Below are 18,304 nucleotides of genomic sequence, written 5' to 3' on the forward strand. Positions count from 1 at the left end.
CCCCCAACTGGTCCTTTGAGAGACAGGCATTAAGATGGAGAAGTAGGTGCTGAAGCAGTGCTCTCCAACTAGTCACAAACTAAACAACTTCCAGTGGCTTCTGGGCCACTTTCAGTTCACACTAGGAAGGGTTCAGTTGTTACAGACTGCCTTGTTCTGTTTGATGGAAATTGGCAGTAGACTCCAGCATCGCAGCCTGTATTATCTGCCACTGCCAGATATTCAGTTCTGACTTTGTGTGTGTTTGGGGTCTTAACAGAGCCCTGGTGTCATGGTGGTTATGCTTTGGATTGCTAACTGCAGGGTCAGTCATTCTAAATCACAGGAGAAAGGACAGACTTTCTACTCTCATACAGAGTTACAGTCTCAGAAACTCACAGGGACAGGGTAGCTGGTCCTGTAGGGGTGCTATGCATTGGACTTAATGGCAGTGATCTTGGGTATTCATCATACAGCCTCGGAACAGAAAAACAGTCATCTCTAACCAAAAGTCACCGCAACGTCTTGTTGTTATTAGTTGCTGTGGAGTCAGCTCTGTCTCGGTGACCTTATATCTAACAGAAGGAAGCCTTGCCTCCACCATCTGCGTGACTGCTGGTCTGCTGAATCTACTGCTTAGTTTATTGTGCTGTGTCCAGTGACTGCACGTCCTTCTCATTTCTAAGGAGAGGGTTCCATTGGTCATTTGTGAGGTACTCGGTATTCTTTGCAATGTCCCAATTTGAGTGAACATATCGATTCTTCTTCTGTCTTCTCGGTTCACTCTCCAACAGCCTTTTGCACGCAGAGGAGGTGATTGAAAAGACCAGGGTCTCATTTAGATGCACCTCTCTCATCCAAGTGGTACCTTGGATTTCTAAAATTTTAAAGAAGACTTTTACTTAAGATTTTTCCACAAGTTTGCACATTTTACATTTGTTTTAATGTTGTTATAATAATTTTATTTTTATTTGTGCATTTGTGCAGCAAGGGAGAATGCTCTACTAAGGTAAGATGTTAAGCAAGTGTGATGGATTATAGTCATGAGGATAATAAGCTAGGTCACCCAGTGATGGTGTGGTTATTTGAAAGACTTCAACATAATTGATAGTCAGACAACAGCAAATCATTTCAATGGGTAGCGAATTTTTTTATTTTCTAATTCAATGATACATTTTAATAAGGAAACAAAATGGAAGCATGCTAAAAATGTCTGCCTATTTATAAAATTAAATAAAAGCATAGACATTCATCAGTTTCCCTGGTTAAACAAATAACTCCTTTCAGAGAATAAAAACCCTATGTCACAATTTCATATTTACAAATACAATATCCCATCCTGAAACTAACCCAAGTGGCAATTAAATTTTTGGACCATTGATGAGAAAAAAGCAAAGCAAAAAGAAGTAGGATTATTATTTAGTGAGCCATTGGCCACCCAATTTCATCGTCCCACACCTGAGATTTCCCTTTCTCCTCCTCATAAGTTCTCCACAGCAGCAATATTTCTTACCTAAATTATCTTGACAGGTGCTTGCCTTGGTTGTTTCCACGGAAAATTTGAACTTCCCTTTAAAAAATTGTAATAGTTATACATGTACTCACAAATTTTGTATGGTAAACTTTTAAACAAGTTTTCCTATTATAGATGTTTCAGTACTCTATCAACATAGAAAGTTGGAGCAATTATAATTTTAAAAATTCTTTTTCTATGTATAATGTCACTATATTATAAAAATTATCTATATATTGAAATTGTCATATGGAGTTCTCATTTCATTATGATTCATGGTATGTCTCTTAAACTCACTTTGCAATTTAAAACCATGAGATAAAACTAGTATTGAATGATTGAAAAAAGCAAATAGATCAAGATATATTTATTGGTGGGCATGCATGGCCTTTCCTTCAAGTTTCTTCCCATCTAGTTGGGGGAACTCACCCATTTGCCTAACTGTGCTTCCAACAAAGAATCTTGAGAGACTGACTATCCCAAGTAAACAATATGACTGATTAGTGGGTATAACTTTAAAAATAATTGTTCTTGTTTTTTAGGGGCTTAGGGATGAGATGTTTTCATTAACAGTCATAAGCAATGCCGGCCAAGTGGCAAATGACAAGAACAAGTGGCTAAGAATTTATAAGGGTAACCACTTCCTTTGGGTTGAGATCGTTACAAAATTTCTTGGGGCGACGATTTGAGTTTGAATTAAAGGATACTTAAGGTTTAGGTAAACTAGGCGGGAGGGCAAAGAAATCAGTCACTGTGGCTAGTCCTGAGAACAGTGATGGGCTGTTGGCAGGGAACCTGGCAGGTGGAGGGAGGTAAAGTGGTGGAAGGGCTTCCCTTCTTTTTTTCTCCCTAGAAGGTTGTTTTAATTGCGATAATATTTTAATGTGTCTATCCCTTTACAAATAAGTCATAATGCTATAAAATCAATACACTTAGAGCTATCCTCCCCAAATATTATAATGTTCCCAATTTTAATTTGAAAAAAAATCTTCATTTGGTTTCATTGGGTCCAGGTTAGTTTATCTCTCTCCTTGTTCCTTGTTGCCACTTGGAAATTTGTTTCTCCCTCGTTTCAACATCTTTTGGAAGGGATGGTAGAATAGGTGTGTGTTTTTCCCATAGTTAATATAATAGACTTCATTAGGAAATCTCTCTTTGCAAACATACCAGTTACAGCTATCTCATGAATATAAAAAAGAAGTTCTTGGGATTTTGTCTCAGAGAATTACGTAGCATCAGAAAATTATAGCTCAAGAACCAAATGTCACCCATCATCTATTTTTGTTTTTTAAAAAGCCTGTGTAAAACACCAGCAGACTCATCATGTGCATACTGTTTACAACGGTTGTATTTGGACTATGGGAGAGTAGAAGGAGCCTTGGTGAGACAACAGGTAAGTGCTCAGTTGCTAACCCCCAAATTAGTGGTGTGAACCCATTCAGAGTCCCACTGGACAAAGACCTGGCAATCTTAAGATTAAAAACCAAACAAACTCCCCTCCATCAAGTCAATGCTGATTCATAGCAACCCGCTGTGCATTTCCAAGACTGTAACTATTTACCAGAGGAGAAAGCCCAGTCTCCCTCCTGCTGGTGGTTTCGAACTGCCAACCATACAGAGCACAGTCCAACACTTAACCACTATGCCACCAGGGCTCCTCAAATTAAGATTTATGGGGCCCTTGTGAGTTAATTATCAACCAGAATGCACCTGACAATGGCAAAAAACGATGGTGTGGAATAAGTAGGACAAAGACCTATGGCCTACAGGGGAAGTGAATTTAATGTGGCCGAAGTCTCCAATGCTCATGAAATGACCTTTTCTGCAGAGGTCTGGTAAGAATGTAGGAGAAGACACTAACAGCAAATGTGAAACAGAATTCTCAGGAATGCCATCCTGCTCTGTGTAAAATGTGCCCTCTGACAAGCAGGAGGAGGAATGTCATTCCCAGCAAGAACCAAGAGTTAAGCATGTCCTCCGGGCCCCTGATCCTTTAGCAGTGACTCTCCTGGATGCAGATAACAGCTATTCCACCAGAGGAACGGCAGCAGCCCATGAGCCAGAGCACGGAGCAGTGTGATAAACTTCCCAATCCGCAGAGTAAGGAAGACTAGCTGTGTGCCTTTGTGCAGGAGACTGGCTTGCAGAATGGGGTGGGTGCCTGTAGGCACTTAATTAGGGAATTTGGACTTGACCCATAGAAGTGGGCGTGAGTGCCTTTGGGCTGAGATTTGAGGCACTTGATTCGGGGAGCTGGATTTGCTGACCCTCGGCTATTGATCCGGATGCCTTCAGGTTGAGGTTTCCACAGAAATGGTAAGCTCCTTTGCGCATTTGCTAGCAGACCTGAAAAAAACATATCCTGATAAAGAGCACAGCCCTGACCATTTCTCACTGGAGTTGCAACTTCTTAACTTTCGTAATAAAATCTTTAATCATTCATTGTACCTGTGAGTTCTGTGCAGCCACTGGGATGATCCGAGAACCTAGAAACCAAGTACAGAGTACAGGGACAGCAGCACAAGGCTCGTTAGCTGGTCCTTTATAGAAAACTTTACTAACCCTTGGATCATAAGTAGCACTATCTTTTTAAAATGTAAGGCACTGATAACAATCTTTAAGACATTATTAAAATATTTTTAATTTAAATGTATACACTTCATCCTCAGTCTTAGAATGGGTTCTTTAGGGAGGGAGGGAAGGAGAGAGAAAGAGAGATTGAGATTTAAAGAACATAGCTCACACAGTTATTTAGGGCAAATCCCAAATACACGGATAAGGCATTAAGCTAGAGGCTTATCCTGACACGTGGTTGCAGGAGCTGAACGTAAAATCTATAGGCCAGATGCCCAGCTGCTGGCTCATGGAGTTGTGGGAGTCAGTGAATCCCAAACTCTCCAGGTCAGGCAACCAACTGTATTCGTTCACGTCCTGAGAATCAGAGGTCAGAAGATGACAAGTCCAATGCACGTTTGAGAGAGCCTGAAGTTTGCCGGAACATCTGTATATATTGGAGGCAATCCTCAGGGTAGCACCTCTTGGCTCACAAAAGGGAAGAGAAATATATCATCCCCACACCACGGTCGTGCCAGCTTGACATGTCACATGAACCATCAGTTTTCCAAAGCACTTTTTGAAGCATTTTATTTAAAATATCTTCTAAAATAATAATGCACAAGAAATATTTTACACAAATAGATATTATGTTTATCTTTATGTTAATATATAAAGTTAGTTTTTATTAGACTGCATTTTTGCAGTGGAGAAGCTAAGGCTGAAGTCACACAACTAGGTGATATAAAAATAGAATCCAAGCCTCACAACCTCTGGGTGATTTTCATTTAGACAGAATTCCCACACTGTGTCCCAGTCAGGTATTAATGGGTATAAGAAGCAAAAGTAGGTTCTATCACAAAAAAGTATAAGTCCCTGACTTTATGTATATATGTATGTATGTATATATGTATGTATGTATGCATATACATGCACACATATATATTAACATAGAACGAAGAAGAACTTTTCCCAGAATCAACAATTCAATAAAGTCAGTTCTCAAGTTGGCTCCCTGGAAGAGTGACCAGGTTTGCTCGTGTGGAATGAGTCTGATGGCAGCAGAGTCCTGCCAGGAAGCAGAGGCAGACTGCAACGTCCCTGCCTTCTAGTGGAGCCACGGCATTTGGACTTGTGTCAAGATGTGGTTGTCATTCAAGAAGGATCTGGCCAAATGAGGGTTGAAAGTACTCAGCCGAATTCTCCACTAAATGTAGAGGACAAAGGACAGTCCCGGGATATTAACTTTTAATTCTAGTCAAATAACAAAATCCTAAGAAAATAATGTTGAAGCTCTGGGAGGGGGGACTTAACCAGACACACTGCAGCAGGCTTTCCTCTGTGTATTCCAAGGAGCATGCAACATTACTGATTTGAATGGGTGTCTCTTCTCATATTTAAAAAGTTGAGAAAATAATCACTGTGGCCATTATAAGCAAATGACTTATAGCATCATAATTTTTCTCAAAAACTCAAAACACCTCTAATGTTTGAATCCCAGGAACGGAGGATCCCTGGTGCTACTGGAGGATAAGCATGAGGCTGCTACTCTGAAAGTGGGCAGTTCAAACCCACTAGCTACTCTTCAGGAGAAAGATGAGGCTGTCTGTTTCTGCCATGATTTACAGTCTTAGACACTCCATCTAGGGCCACAATGAGCTGAAGACTACTGGATGGTGCTGAGTTTGATTTTGGTTTGGTTACGAGGCCAGTAGAAAGTGCTGGTTGCACAATGGTTAGTGCTTCATACTAGATTGATCATGGACTGCCAGGAGAACAAGCAAACCTACTTGGAATAAAGACAGCCAGAATGCTCCTTAGACGGAAAGATGTTGAGACTCTGTCTCCAGTACTGTGGACATAATCTTGTTGTTGTTTTTTGTTAGGGGCCATTGCGTTGGTTCCAACCCACAGCAACCTGGGGTGCAACAGAAATGAACACTGCTGGGTCCTGCACCATTCTCAAACTCCTTTCTACGCTTGTGCCCACTTTCTGTAGCCACTGTGTCAATCTGTCTCCTCAAGGGCTTTCTTCTTTCACACTGTCCCTCTACTTTCCCAATGTCATGTCCTTCTCCAGGTTACGGTCTCTCCAGCAACATTCCAAAGAATGTAAGACAGAGGCTCATCATCCTGGCCTCTAGGAGAAACCAATCCCCAGTTAAGGATGTCATGCTCGGTAAATGAGATGGGTTGACACAGTGGCTATAACCATGTTGAGGATGGAATAGGAATGGCCAATGCTTTGTTCTATTATCCATAATGTTGCAATTAGGTAGAGCTAATTTGATGACATCTAACAACTCATTTTGTTCATATGATATGCTCGGTAATTTTATTATTCCCCAATTATTTCAAGCACCTGCCTCCTCTCCTTGTTAATATATTTTAAAGCAAATCCCATATCTGATCATTTTAAATATTTTATAATGAATATCTTAACTACATAGATTTAACTATGTAGATAATAGCATTATCTATATATTATAGATATTATCTCTCCTACAAAGTGAAAAATAATTCATTATCATTAAGCATCCAGTCCACATTAAAATGTTCACACTTGTTTCATAAATGTGTTTTAATGTCAATTTTCGGATCAAATGTCAAAGAAGGTCTGTATATTATCTTGTACTTTATTTCTCATGGCCTCTAAATGTTAGCGTCTCTTCTATTATTCCCCGCAAGCTAGTGATTTGCTGAAGAAACTGAGTGAGTGGGACTACAGAGTTTCCTGGCTATTTCTTAAGATCAGGATGTTGATGAGAATGATTGTGCCTCCCAGCCCCCCACCCCAGTTAATTTGGCTCAAGCCTATTCCTTGTTGTGGTAGATATATAATCATTTGTCAATTTGGGGATTAAGAGTGCAGGGGTGGAGTCTAGCATGTTAATCAGATCATAGCCAATGAGACTTCTCTGTGAGCATGGCTTTCTCCTGAGAATTCTGGGAAATCTGGTACTTCCTCCTTGGAGATGGGAGACTCCCTGGGAGACTGAGTAGCTGACAAGACACATGGGCCCACCATGATGCAGCCCTGGGTGCTGGAGACACCATGCAAAGACCCCTGCCAGCGATGAGATGTTTCCAATGACACTGGATCCAAAGACTTTCTACCCACTGGTCTGTGATCTTCTACATTCAGCATCGTCGCATGTGTTGCGTGAGTGTGAAGAGGACTTTATAGATTGGTATTAGACATATGGGCTAATATTGGACTTATGGACTTGATCTGGACTGGGCTGGGATGTTTTCTCAATGTTAAATTTTTCTTGGATTTGTTTCTCTACTCTACCCAGACTAACACACTTGCATTCCTCGAACTACCTCCACTGTGAATGAAGGTTACGACGTAAGGCTTAGGTCACGACTATCTCTCCTGTCTCATTGGACCCACGTTCCACTGTTGCTGGGAGTAGCCATACTGGCCCTTCAGGTCTCTGAAGTCTTCAAGCAATTACCTGCCTTGATGCCTTTATATAAATTTTTCCTTATTTCTGGACACTCTTTTCTCAATCTGTAGTATTGTTCTTTTGGCCTAGTAGGCCATGGCTCAACTGATACCTTTACAGAGAGATCTTTCTTTATTACCCAGTTTAAGTATGGCTCTTCCCACCAGTAGAGTCTAATCCTAATTCTGATCACTATCTTCATAGACTTTACATTTTCCAAACATTTTTGTTTAATATGCTATTATTCATTACACTATATAAGGGAGGATTAATGAGGGAAGGGATTACGTCTGTTCTTTTCACACATTACATATGAAGCCTGGAACATAGTAGGTTATCAGAAAATGTTCACATGACAGAATGGTAAGATGGAGTTAGTTTAGCTCTTCCATCACCGGGCTAACAGGCTAATAGACTACTTGACAGGTAAATTCACACATTGTGAGAAATGCTGAACGGTTATGAGGTGTTGTCAATTCACTGCTGACCAATGGCAACAGAACTTAACATCCCTTGGTACTCTACCATCCTCACAGTAATAGTTTTATTTGAGCCCATTGTTGCAGCCAACTCTGTCAGTTCTTCTCACTGAGAGCCTTCCTCTTTCTCACTGCCCTTCCACTTTACTAAGCATGAGGTTCTTTCCCAAGGACTGCTCGCAACTGACAACATGTCCAAAGTACATGAGATGAAGTCTTTACATCCTTGCTTCTAAAGAGCATTCTGGATGTACTTGTTACAAGACAGATTTTTGTGTTCTTTGGGTATTTTCAATATTCTTTACCAGTGCCATAATTTAAATGCACTAATTCCTCTTCTGTCTTCTTTATTCAACATTCAATGTTCAAATTCATGTGAGGTAATTGTATCATGTACAAGTTCCACCTTCTTATCAAGGCTATTTATAGTTCATTATGATGCACATAGTTGAAAGCCTTTTCATAATCAATAAATAACAGGTAAACACTCTTTTGTTATTCTTTGCTTTTAGCCAAGATCTGTCTCATAGCAATAATAATATTGCTTGGTGCGTGCCCTTTTCTGAATCCAGCTTGAATTTCTGGAAGTTCCTTGTTGTACTGCTGCCACCAGTTTCAAATGATCTAGAAAATTTTCCTGGCATGTGATATTAATTATATTGTTCAACAATTTTCACATTCCATTGGTTCACCTTTCTTTGGCATGAGTAGTACAAATATGTGTCTCTTCCAATTCATTGGCCAGCTGCCTTTCTCCTAAATTTCTTAGCCTAGTGAGTGAGTGCTTCCAGTCCTCCATCAGCTTGTTGAAACATTCCCATTGATGTTATGACAAATCTGGGGCCTCGTTTTTCTCTGATACTTTCAGTGTAGCTTGAACTCCTTCCTTTAATACCATTAGTTCTTGTTCACATGCTACTGCTTGAAATATTTCAATGTTGACTACTTCTTTCCTGTGCTGTGACTTTGTGTACTCCTCATCTTCTTTAATGCTTCCCGTATTAGCCAATATTTTGCCCATAGAATCTCCTAATATTGCAACTCAAGACTTGAATGTTTTTCAACTTAATATATGCTACGTGTGTTCTTCTTTTTTGGCTTTCTAACTCTATATCTTTTCTCATTTCAATACAGCACTTGGTTTTCTTAAGCTGCCCTTTGAAGTTTTCTATTTTGCTCTTTTACTTCAGTATTTCGTCAATTTGCCTTAGCTATTATACAATAGAGAGCACATTTGAGGGTCTCTTGTAAGAGTCACATGATCATTTCTTCCCTGGCTTTTCAGCTTTCTTCATGCTTGTTTTTCTATGTGTCAGCATGTTCTATGACATCCCACAGCTTGTCAGTTTTTTTGACATTAGTATTCAAATCTATTGAAGTATTCTTGAAATTTAGGTAGGATATTGAGTTAGTGTATTGTGCCAACCTGGCCAATAAACACATTTGGGATTAATTGAAGGGCAGAGGGATAAATGGCTCGGTGAGCCTCACCTTTCTGGTTCTCGGGTCTCTTGCTTTATGATGGTTGGACTAGGGTGCAGCTGCCTTAGTCACTTCCCTGCTTCAGCCTACAAGGCTGACTGCCCGCCAGACATCCCCAAGGAGAAGCCACATTGACCAACCCCGGTGCGGCCCTGGGTGCTGGAGCAGCCAGGTGGAGACCCCTGCCAGTGCTAAGATGCTTACACATTCACTGACTGGACTTTCTTCCTGCAGTCAGCATCATAGTGTGTGTTTTGTGAGATGGAGGACTTTGTGGATTGGTGTTGGACATATGGGTTAATCGGTTAATGTTGGACTTGTGGGCTTGGGCAGCACTGGGTTGGGATGTTTTCTTGATGTGCACTTAACCTTTATATAAAACTCTCTCTTATACATGAGTTTCTGTAGATTTGTTTCTCTAAAGTACCCAGACTAACACAGATATGTACAGTCATACTTTGGGGTGTCAGGGACTTTAAAAAGTTTTCTTCAGTTTCAACAAGATCTTACATATGAGCAATTGATGGTCTATTCTACCATTAAGCTCTGGTCTCCTTTTGGCTGCTGATATTAAACATCTCCATCATCTCTTCCAAAGGATAGAGTCAATTTTACTTTAGTGTATTGCATATGAAGAAGTCCATGTGTATAGTTTCCCTTTATGTTGTTAAGACAGGTATTTATGAATACATATAAGGGAGAAGTACAGGGTAATAAGTGAAAACACATTGTTGGTATGCCTGATATGGATTTAGAGGTGTCAGAGACATTTCATTGAGATGTTCCCTGTACAGTGAGTAGGAGTTAGCTAGGCAAAGACTAGCAGAAAGCATTTCAAACAGAGAGAAGAGCTAAGGTATAGGTGAGTTGGAAAATAAACAAAATTTTGTCTTTGATTAGATGTGGTTATGTGTGAGTGAAAAAGAAAATCCACCCATTAGAAAGTATACCATTCAACAAGATAATCCTTGGGAGTGAAAAAATAAGTACTAATCTAGTTTGGAACATTTCAAATTGGAGGTCCCCGTCCCGCTGGGACATCCAAGAAGAAGCAGTTTACACATATATGTTAGAGAATCATATGACTTGAAAAATATAGATTAAGATGACAATAGCACAGAGCTATAAGCAAAGCAGTGAAAGTAGAAAAAAAATAGAATTTTAAACTTTAAAAAGGTTTTGGATCATCATGGCAGCCTGTGAAGTTGACAAAGATAGGTATTATTAATATCTTTATACATTAGAAATTTGTGCATCAGTAAAATCAAAAATTATGCCCAGTCTCATAGTAATAAGTGATAGAGGGAACTATATAGCTCATTGTCTTTTTTATCTTCTATTATACTACATTAACCTTGATAGAGACCAATGAAAACTATTTTAAGCTTTCATAGCACACATTTTTTAGTCTCCTGCTCTTTATTCTAACCTACTACTTTGTTTAAATAACTGTCTTGCAAACACAATACTTTAGGAACGTATGTCTCATTTACACATTAATGAAAATTAAGCGTGTTCATTCTTAAATATAAATTCATATACCTACCCTTTCCACATCTAGGGGATCTAAGTAATCAACAAAATTATCAAGGACACACTGACAGCTAAGGAAAGGGGAGGAAATGGACCCAAATCATGGTGCTGTCATATATTAGCTAGCAAGTGACAGAACCATGGTAAAAAACTCGTTGTCACCATTTTCTTATCTGGGAAGAAAAAGGGACAGAGGAGACAATAATTGGTGCTTACTCACTGTAGTGAGTAAGTTAATGAAGCTAATGAGCTGATATATAAACACGCTTTGTAAATTGTAAAACTGCAAAAGAGAGCCATTGGTTGCATTCATTTGGATTGACAGTAAATGCCTTATACTTATGGGAATATGTTTCAGTGGTTAAAAGCTTAAGTTCTAGAGTCAGGCTGCCTGATATCCAAAATATGTGGCCTAGCACATCAACAGCTATTTTAAAATATAAACCATCAAAATGTAAAGAGAAGTAAAGTCCTCCTTTGGTCACCCTCAGCACAATCAACCTGTCCCTTCTCATACACTTTGACACTAGGTAAGGTAGTTAGTTTATTGTGCCAACCTGGCCGATAAACACATGTGGGGTTAATTGAAGGGCGGAGAGATAAATGGCTTGGTGAACCTTGCCTTTCTAGTTCTTCGGTTTCTTGCTTTGTGATAGTTGGACAGGGTGCAGCTGCCTTAGCCACTTCCCTGCTTCAGCTAGCAAGTTTCACTTCCTGCAAGACATCCCCAAGGAGAAACCACATGACCCTACCCCAATGCAGCCCTGAGTGCTGGAGCAGCCATGTGGAGACCCCTGCCATGCTTACACATTCACTGATTCAGCTTTCCTCCTGCAGTCAGAATCATTGGGTGTGTTCTGTGAGATGGAGGAGGACTTTGTGGATTGGTGTTGGACACATGGGTCAATGTTGGACTTGTGGGCTTGGGCAGAAATGGGTTGGGATGCTTTCTTGATGTGCACTTAACCTTTATATAAAACTCTCCCTTATACATGAGTTTCTGTGGATTTGTTCCTCTAAAGTACCCAGATTAACACACTAGGTTTGAAACGGGACCCCAAAATATGTAACACCAGATTTCTACCATCATGAAAATTGAGGATAGAAAGAGAATTATTATGTAGAATCACAGTACCAGAGAATTCAAGGACTCCGTATGACATCACTACTAAATTTAAGTTTAGATAGCCCTAGATTCCTATGAACATCATTGTCCTCCCTCCCCTTTCCGCTCATGGCGCTGGACTCTGGGTCACACTGCTCAGGAGGATTTTCTAATAGCAGTGGTTTGATAGCCTCTCGAAAGAGGACAAACCTTGTGCTAGAATGTTTTTATAACATCTCTAATATAATGATTTAAAAAATAGCTCAGTTGGTGAACAATTAATCATGCTATCACAAGCAAATTGTATTCAATGAAAAGGGTACTACATGATGTAAATTCAACAGCATTTTCTTGAGAAACAGTTATGACTTTGGACAAGTTACTTTTCCTCCTATGTAAGTTAGCAATAATAATTTATCCTATGTTTCAAAGATTAAATGAGCTATCCATAAAGCACTCCACCTAATTCTCACACATAAGTGCTCAACAAAATAGTTATCACTACTCATTGACTTTTATGATGTTGATGCATCATGCCTGTCAGTTTGTTAAACTGTGATGGTAAATGTGTCGCAAGGACACTGTTACCAAGATTTATATATTACCAAGATTTCAAAAAGGCCATTAGGCTCACTCCTTGAGGACTGGTGTTTCAAGACTAAGATACATTAGGAAGAAAGGCCTGATGACCTATTATTTTTAATGGAAATTAGTTTTCCATTCAAGAATTCATATGCCAGTTTGTCTTGTGGCATTGATTGCAACCCTCACAATGTAACAGCACTCTTTCCTGTGTCTGTCACTTCCATTCATCTTTCTGTCCTATCCCTTCCTGCCTCAGAGCTTTGTCCCTGGAAAAATGCTGCCCTTTGTCACCATGTGGTTGCTTGATGTAGGAAGTGTGTATCTCCCTTGTGCTTTTGTTCATAGCACGAGGCCATTCTATGTTTTGCAGAAAGTTGAGCCCCTGAGGTCAGTTCCACTATAAGCTTGACAAAATCCAAGTCCTTATCAGACCAATAATCCTGGTCCTTTCATGATCCCGAAAATTGTTGCACGCTTTTTTCCACTCTGTCCAAGAATTCCGATCTCGATCCCTTTTTAGCACATTCAGCAATAATAGGTGGGCACCATCTAATTCTTGTCTCAGGGTTGAACAAGGTGAAATTATGTGCTTCATTGTTTTAGCCTAATTGTTTCCATGGGTCTTTTTCCCCCCACCACTCTCCTTTGCATGTCACTGGGAGAAAACAATAGGTGCATCTTATATGGTCACTCAGCCATGAGCTATTCACCAAAGGACATGTAGAATGCTGTCGATTGTAACTATTTCATGCCAGTTGACTTTAGTGTCCTCTGAAAGTATGTCTACGGTCCATCAAGTCAGTTCAAATTCCCAGAAACCTATATACAACAGAACAAAATACTAAGTTATCATGTGCCATCCTTACAAACATGTCTGAGCCCTTTGTTGCAGCCATGGTGTCAATCCATCACTTTAAGAGTCTTCCTTCTTTGTTACTGATCCTCTACATCCCTAGACATGCATCCTTCTCTAGGGGTTGGTCCCTCGTAATAAAGAAAGTGAGATGAAGTGTTGCCATCCTCACTTCTAAGTACCACAATGACTATGCTTCCTCTAAGACAAATCTGTTTCTTCTGTCAATCATTCACATTCGCTATTCTTTGACACCGCCATAATTCAAATGTATCAATTCTACTTGTTTTTCTTATGAATTATCCAGCTACTAATGTATATGATTCAAAACACCTTGATTCCGAGTCACCTTAGTCTTCAAAGGGACTCACACTTTAAAGAGGTTTATGTATCTGATTTGTGAAATGTAATATTGCTGTTTAAGCTTGACTGTGGGTTGCTTCCATGTTGACTGTTGACCCAAGTACAATGAAATACTTAACAATTTTCATATTTTCTGTTTACCACAATATTTCTTACTGACCTAGTTGTGAAGGTTTGTTTTCTTTCTGTTGAGATATAATCCACACTGAAGGCTGTTTTTTTTTTTAATCGTCATCAGTAAGGGTTTCAACTCATCTTCATTTTGAGCAAGCAAGGGTGTGCTGTCTGTATATTGAGAGTTGTAATTGGTTGCCCCTTTCCAACCCACCATACCTCCACCCTTGCGGTACTGCTACTCTCACCACTGGTCCTGAAGGGAATCATCCATCCTGGATTGCCTTTGTTTCCAGTTCCTATCTGTACCAGGGACATCCTCTGGTCTAGCCAGATTTGTAAGGTAGAATTGGGATCATGCTGGTGGGTGGGGAGGAAGCATTTAGGAACTAGAGGAAAGTTGTATGTTTCATCATTGCTATATCACACCCTGAATGACTCATTTCCTCCCTGAGATCCTTTTGTAAGGAGATATCCAGTTGCCTACAGTTGGGCTTTGGGTCTCCACTCCGCACTCCCCCATTCATTCACTATGGTAAGATTTTTGTTCTGATGATGCCTGATCCCTTCAAAACCTCGTGATCCCACAGGCTGGTGTGCTTCTTCCATGTGGGCTTTGTTGTTTCTGTGCTAGATGGCCGCTTGTTTACCTTCAAGCCTTTAAGACCCCAGATGCTATATCTTTTGACAGCTGGGCACCATCAGCTTTCTTCGCCACATTTGCTTATGCATCCATTTGTCTTCAGCAAACACATTGGGAAGGTGAGCATCATAGAATGACAGTTTAATAGAACAAAGTATTCTTGCATTGAGGGAGTACTTGAGTGGAGGCCCAATATCCATCTGCTACCTTAATACTATACCTATAAATATATGCACATAGGTATATTGCCCCATTCTCATATATAAATATATTTACATATGTACATGCCTGTATTTAGACCTCTATAAATGCCCTTTGCCTCCCAGCTCTTTCCTCTATTTCCTTTGACTTTCCTCTTGTCCCACTATCATGCTCAGTCTTCATTTGGGTTTCAGTAATTCCTCTTGGTTACATTACCTTTGATCACGCCCTACCAGGCCTCCTACGCCCTCCTCACCACTGATTTGGATCACTTGTTGTTCCCTTGTCCCTAATTTGTTGGCACCACTACCTTTCCCCCCACAACCCCCTCTCCCATGACCGCCTGTAACTGTCAGTCCCATTGTTTTCTCCTCCAGATTATTCATCCAGCCTATCTTGTTTAGACAGACTTGCAGAGATAATAACATGCCCAGAAAAAGACAGCAAAACCAAGCAAGAAAATAAAACAAAAAGCCAATGACAATAAAACAAGAAAAGCTTGTAGTTAATTCAAGGACTGTTTGTTGGCCTTTAGGAGTGTTTGCCAGTCAAGTCTGTTGGGGCACCAAGCCCTGGCCCCAAGATCTATTTTTTATATTCCCTGGGAACTTCGTTGCTCGGTTCCCTTGCTGTTCTGTTGTATACACTTAGTGTTTTGTCTCAGTGTGGTGGGATCAGATCGGGCAGAATTCCCACACTGTGTCTCCAGTCTTGTCCCCTATAGGACTGTGGGTCAGTGAGGGATGTCGTGTCTCATAATGGGGCCAGCCATGTGGGCTTCTCTGTGGATTCGCAGCTCTGAGCATGAATATCCTCAAGGCTTGGTGGGCCATGATGTGCTCCACTCTCGCTACCTCCCCCTACATTTGTTCCCCCGTGCTCTGATCAGACATGTCCCTCTCCCTGAGCTGCAGATTCAGTGCTGTCCTCTGAAATAAATTTTTCTGGGGGAGGGTAAGGTGTCAACATACTTGGGATTGGGCAAGCCCCTCAGACCTCTCCACTGGTTTCCTACTCCACACCAGCATGTTTCATTCACATCTTGGAGCACTGGGTTGAATTCGGATCCCTCTTTCCCTGTGGAGATATAAACAATACCCTCCCCTTGGGTGGGTTAGTGCTCTGTGCCCCCACTACCCATTTCTTGTTTATTACTTCTTCTTTCCCCACCTCCTTTTTAGTTGGCTACCATATGTATCTCTGTGTTTGGTCTGGCCCCTGACATACTACCTGGTCCTCACCCCAGGAATGTTTGTATACAGTAGCTTTTTCTCTATGCCCCTTTTGCATTTTTTTAAAAGGTTACCTCAGTGCACTCATGTTGTATTTGTCCTTTTGTGCTTGGCTTACTTTGCTTAGCATGATTTCCCCTAGTTCTTCCCATGCAGTGATACATTCATCACTGCTTTTTAGTGATGCGTAGTAATCTATTGTATGTATGTACCACAGCTTTTTAATCCACTTGTCAGTTGATGGAACTTTGGGTTGTTTCCAACTCCTTGCAATTTTGAACTGGGGCGCAATGAACATTGGAGCACAGATGTCTGGCCTTGGTTTGTTTCTTGCCTCTTCTGGGTATATGCCCAGTAGAGGGATTGCTGGATCATATGGTAACTCAATTTCCATTTGTTTTAGGAATCGCCAGATTGATTTACATAGTGGGTGTACATACTTACAGGCCCACCAGTAGTGGATGAGAGCTCTTGTCTCCCCACAGCCCCTCCAACACTTGCTGTTTTCGGATTTTTTGAATTAGGCTATCTTTGAGGGTGTTAGGTAGTATCTCATGTTTGTTTTAATTTGCATTTCTCTTATGCCTAAAGATTGGGAACATTTTCTCGTATGTTTGTTGGCCATACGGATTTCTGCCCCTGTGAAACTCCTGTTAAGGTCCTTTGCCCACCTCCTCAGTGTGGGAAATTAGTTTTTTTTTTTCTTTTTGGAAGCTAGCGGAGTATCGTAGATTTTAGTATTAAGGCCTTTGTCTGATGTGTCATTGCTAAAGATGTTTTCCCACTCTGTGGACTCTCTTATTACTCTCTTGGTGAATTTTTTCGATGTACACAGGTGTTTTATTTTCAGTATATCCCATTTGTCAAATTGTGCCTCCTCTGTGTCCATCCCTGCTTGTGTCTATCCCTATTTCTGATAGCCTATGTATTCCCTGTGCCAAAGTTCTCAAGTTGGTCCCAATTCCCCCATTGATGGTCCTAATAATAAGGGGGTTACCTTCAAAGTCTGTGATCCACCTTAAGTTTATTCTTGTGCATGGAGTGAGATAAGGGTCTGGCTTCATTTTTTCTGCAGGTAAATATCCATTTTTTCTAGCACCACTTATTAAAGGGGGCATCTGCTTCCCATTGGATATTTTTGGGGCCCTTATCAAAGATTAGTTGTCTGTATGCTGATGATTTTATTTCTGGGTTTTCAGTTCTTTTCCATTGGTCTCAGTATCTGTCATTGTACTAATACCATGCAGTTTTGACAACTGTGGCTGTATGGTATGTGCCAGGTAGAGCAAGCCCTCCCACTGTGTCCTTCTTCTTGAGGAGTACTCTGCTAATTCTGGGCTTCTTCCCTCTCCATATGAAATTGGTAATCATATTTTCCATGTCTTTGAAAGAAAAATGAGGGTAATTGTATCAGTATTGCATTAAACTTATATAATGCCTTAGGCAGAACTGACATCTTGACTATATTGTTTTCCAATCCATGATCATGGGATATTCTTCCATTTGTTGAGGTCATTCTTGGTTGCTTGTAATAGTGTTCTGTAGTTTTCCTCATATAGATCTTTTGTTCTTTTAGTCAGGGGTAGCCCTAGATATTCAATTTGTGTTTGGCTATTGTGTTTGGCAATTTGTGTTTGGCTAAGGGTACCACCTTTTGATCTCCTCTTCTGTGGTTTTATCTGATGTGTATAACAGTCTGATGGACTTCTGTTTGTTGATCTTGTATCCTGCCACTCTGCCAAACTCCTCTATTGCTTTCAGTACTCCTCTTGGGATTCAGTCTAGCTGGTGTCCTTTCAGCCTCCTGAATGGTTGCCTGGTTTTCTTTCATTAAGCTGGGGAAGTTTTCCTCCAATAATTCTCTTACTGTTGTTGCAGATGGCTGTTTTGTTGTGTCTTCCTCCGGTAATCCAATAATTCTAATGTTGTTCCTCTTCATAGCATCAGACATAGCTCGGGTTTTCTTCAGCTTCTCTGATGATCTTATTAGATTTTTGTTTGCATTTGTTAAAGTCTACTTCGCTGTCCTCCAAGTTTTCTGGTTCCTCCAGTCAATTCTTGAGGTCTATGTATCTGCTACTGGTTTTTGTTATCTCCTCCCTAAGGTCTTGTATTTCCCTTTGGTATATGGACTTTATCTCCTCTATCATTTCATCCTTTTTCTGTATTGTTTCACCCATATTCTGCATGATTCCAAGCAGCACTCTGAAAATTTCT

This window comes from Tenrec ecaudatus, chromosome 5 (assembly GCF_050624435.1).
Source record: "Tenrec ecaudatus isolate mTenEca1 chromosome 5, mTenEca1.hap1, whole genome shotgun sequence".
Taxonomy (NCBI): domain Eukaryota; kingdom Metazoa; phylum Chordata; class Mammalia; order Afrosoricida; family Tenrecidae; genus Tenrec; species Tenrec ecaudatus.